Source organism: Chinchilla lanigera, unplaced genomic scaffold (genome assembly GCF_000276665.1).
Source record: "Chinchilla lanigera isolate Chin_1 unplaced genomic scaffold, ChiLan1.0 scaffold00005, whole genome shotgun sequence".
Taxonomy (NCBI): domain Eukaryota; kingdom Metazoa; phylum Chordata; class Mammalia; order Rodentia; family Chinchillidae; genus Chinchilla; species Chinchilla lanigera.
In genome coordinates this window covers 26733455-26737919 of record NW_004955406.1, presented here as the reverse complement: position 1 = coordinate 26737919, position 4465 = coordinate 26733455, and the positions used below count along the sequence as shown (strand labels likewise).

The window sequence follows — 4465 nt, the reverse complement described above, 5'->3', positions numbered from 1 at the left end:
AAGGCTGTGGAGTGAATATGACCCAGGAGCTGACAATATATCATTAACTAGCCATCCCCAGTGGGAAAAATGGTCAGAGCAGAGAAGAGATACAATAAGCATTAGATGTGACTTACTACATCCCCTCCAAATCAGGTGGGTGGCAATATTAGAGGTTTTGGAAAGAAAATCTTCCAGTTCAACAACCAAGACATGAGGAATTAGATTTCTCTTTTCCTCTTTTTGAAAATGTCCTTACTCTTATCTAATATGATTTATTTTAAAATCCTTTAATTGAACTTTTTGTCACTCTTTTCACCTTTTTCTCATCTAATTTTTCTTTTCTTAACCTTGCTTTTTCTTCTGTGTTGTCTTTCTTCGTGTTTTGTTTTTCATTATTTTACTGTTATTACTCTTAACTTTATTAATTTTTTTTATAATTTAAAATCCTATGGACTCATGTTTTCTGGAAATACTGTATTTTTAAATAAATCACCAAAGGTCAAATACTTCTCTGTGCTATTAATTCTTGTTTTGTTTTCTTTTAGCTGAGATAGAGGCTCATTGTGTAGTTATGTAGCTTAGTCTGGCCTTCAACCCACATTGATCCTCGGGCCTTAGCCTTTCAAGTGCTAGAATTACAGACCTACATCACCAGGTCAAACTCTATTCTCAATTCTAAACTACTGTTTCCATCAAATATAATACTTAATTTTTAACTAATCAGTTTATGACAGCTGATTCTCAACACTTTTTTCCTAACACTTTAAAAATTCAAGATCATTGTAACAAACAGACCATAAGACTGCAATTCTAAGAATTCAAAAAGCAAGGAAAGCGTTTCTTACTGTCACTGTTCAAATCACCAGTCATCTAGATTTAGCCTCCTTCAGGCTGTTATATCTTTATTCACCAGCACTGCACGCAAAGAAGATGTCCCCACAGATGTCCTCACACCACAAGTGCAGCTGCTACAAACAACAGCCAGGGCCCAGAGGAGGCCCTGCTGATGCCATTCTATTCTTTAGCAGATACTTCTCTACTGTCTTCTTCATCTTCTCCTTGCAAGAGTCTTGATATTGGTATCAATAAAATAATTTTCTTCTCCATTCTCTCTCTCCTACTTTCTCTACTTCATGAAAGCTGTCCTTATCTTCAATGAAATTTTCCATCTCTTGATTGATGAAATACTCAAATTCTTTCCACTTTTGCCATTCTTTGAAACAAACTCATCATATATTCTTCGTGCTTGCAGTTTTTTAGGATAATACATTTCTGCTACCATTCTCACATTTCTCTGAGAATATCTTTCAAATAATAATGGCCTCGTTTTTAATTTTTCTTCTTTTTCCTAGTTCTTGGCAGTGTTCTCTCCTCCTTTCCTTGTCTCTGATGGCTTGTTCCCATCCTCTGGAGGGGGCTGTGGGCACTGCACCCCTACAACAGTGGGAGGCGGGCTCTCCATTTGCACTTCCTCCAGGAGATTTAGACCTTGGAGACAGGCGAGGCCAAGGAGTTTCATTCAAATTTTCTCTCTTGCAGCAAATTTACCTGAGGACGCATGAAGATCAAGTGTTCAGCGGTTTGTTGAGAGTTTAGACACTGGTGTTCTGAGAAGTGTTTCTTATACTCCTCAGGAAGTAGTCTGGAACCTGGCCTTGTGTCTATTCCTTAATTTTCCAGTCTGTTCAACACCCTTGGGGTTCCTGATATATTTGTGACCTGGTCTATAAGGCAGAAGGGATGAATTTTGTAAAAGCTGCTGGGCTCTCAGCTGTGTCCTAATGTTTCTAAGGAGCTCTTCTTTAATGTGTCACTGGTAGTTGAATTGTAAATAGAGGTGTGGGTCTGGCTTTAAATTGGCTTGTTTCCTTCTTAAACTTAAGTCTCTCAGTTTCTTTTCCCTAGCTGCTTGATTCTGTTCCTCCCTTTCAATAAGTGTAACTGGCTTTTGTAAGGCCAAAAGAGTTTCTTTATTTTTCTCTTTCCTAGCCCTTCTCTGTTCTGTTCTTATTTTGGCTTAACTAGCTCACGATAAAAGGGAAACGACACTCAGAGGAACTGAATTAGCTCAGAATTTCTTCTAACACTCAGAATCTTCTTCGTTTTTGAGCAGTTTATGTACTACTTCAATATCTGATTTAGATTCCACGGCCTCTTCTTTTCTTCTGGTCTCTAATCATCATTTGCGAAGGTATAGGTGTTGTAACTGTGGGCACCCATTCTCCTGGTTTCTTTCTTGTTCTTTTACCTACTTGGAAGTCAGTATCTTCACCTGGAATATAATCTTCAACACAAAAATCCATTCATATGTTGTTGAAGACCTCCTTAGCATAAGTCATCATTTTGTCATTTCTGAGATATATGTTTTTCTAGGTTAGGCAACTCTTCTTCAGAGGAAGACATATACAAGGAGGAAGACTGGTCTAAGTGGCTTTGAAAGTGAGGTCATTAACACGACAGCAGAACAGTAGTCATTTTCTCATACAGAACTTAAAGACTTGGGGGCTGGGGATTTAGCTCAGCGGCAAAAGCGCCTGCCTGGCAAGCGCAAGGTCGTGAATTCGGTTCCCGGTACCGGAGAAAAACCAAAAAAAAAAAAAAAAAAAGAACTTAAAGACTTGCCAGAAACATCTTGCCTGATGATCACTGGCTGGAGTTCCTTTAAAATTAATGTACTCTGGTACATTTTCTCTAATTTTGCCAGAGTTTCTATGTGAGCTTCCTTTAGCTCTTCTAGTTTCTTAGAATGTTCCTTATTAGAGTGGCAAATATCACAGAAAGTTCAGTGTCGCCACAGTTTCTACTTCTTTCCAGAACAGAGGAGTTGGTGTCACACTCAGCGGGCAGGCGGAGACTGGTGGCTGCCAGTTTCCCTGCTAGATGTGAAGTGGCCATCACTCCACCACTGCGGACCAAGCACCAGCATTGGCCCAGGGCAGGCAACAATATTAATTTTTAATATTTTAGTTTATACTATATTATTTGCCAACTTTTTCTGTTGTTACTTGTGATGCAGTTGTTGGTATTTTTTTGGATTTTAATGTGTTTTTCTACATCTGGTGTGCTTTTTTGTCATTATTCTAGTAGGAGTTTGTTTTCCCCATTCTTACTGATACTGCATATTCTTTGAGAAAGGCTGCTCACTAAGTACAGCCTCAAATAAAACAAGGAGAAACATCCATACCAAAACATGCGCAAATCTCAATATAGAAATCTAAGAAATATGAAAAAGTGGGGCAGCATGAAGGATCATAACTTTTCAGTAATGGAGTCCTATTCAATGATATCAAAATAAGTGGAATGTCAAATAAGTCAAAAGAAAGATTGCCCAAATGATCAGTGATATCAAAGAATGCAAAATGAACAGCTGAATGAGAAAATGAAAATTACATGAAGTGAATATGAAAGAAAAAGTTGAAAAACACAAAGCAGAAAAATTGAAAATGAAAAGCTCAACAAATCAGATTTAAAAACTCAGTTGAAATCTTTACAAATAGACTAGATGAAGTGGAGTAAATAACATCAAAACTTGAAGAAAAAAGTTGAATTTATATCCCAGAAAATAATATTAAAGGTAAAATAACAATGAACAGAAGATATATGGGGTGCTAGGGAATAAATCTGTAAATAATCTGCCTAGATAGAAAGACTGGGGTACAGGCCAAAGACACCAAAGAAAAACGACCAAAAAAGTATCTCTCCATATCACTCTATACCTCAACTGCCAAAAGTACATAGCAAGAATGCATATGAAAATCTGAAAGAGAAAAATGGCCTGAATTTTCCAATTAAAAGGTCCATATTAGCTAATTGGTGTACATTTCCAGACTTAAATGTAACTCTTTTTTGTCTCTAAAATACTCATTTTATCACAAATAAATATGCAGATTGAAAGGGAAATGATGGGGGACGATATTCCAATAAAATGTAATCCAAATCTAGGAGGACTAGCTATACTCGCATCTGAAAAAAAAAAAAAAAAAAAAAAAAAGACTTCAAGCCAAAATCAGGAGGACAAAGAGTATCACCACCTATTGATACATTAAATAATTCTTCAAGGTTATAATTATATGCATACAGAGAAGTGGAACACCAAATTGTATAAAGCAAGCAATGTAGCTCACAAATGGAAAAATAAACCACAACACAATAAATCTGGGAATTGCAATATGTCACTCTCACCAATATGTAGATCTTTCAGACCAAAAATAAAGAAAAATCAACAAGCAATAATCCCAGTTAAATTACAGTCCAGGCCCACTGGAGAAAGCATTTGTCCGCACACTATTTCACCCAACACCTGCAGACAACATTCTTTTCATCAGCAAACAAACATTTTCTCAAATAGATCATAATAAAAATCATAACTTATATATAATTTTGAAATAATTTCATGCATCTCATCAGACAATAATGAATCAAACAACTAAAAATCAATAGCAAGAAAAATTACATAAAATATACACATGCACGGGCATTAATC

General features: G+C 36.4%; 1 pseudogene; it reads right to left on the bottom strand.

Annotated features, from left to right (window-relative positions):
* Positions 1–1612: 1612 nt before the first annotated feature.
* LOC102027043 lies at positions 1613–2761 on the bottom strand (annotated as a pseudogene).
* Positions 2762–4465: the final 1704 nt, after the last annotated feature.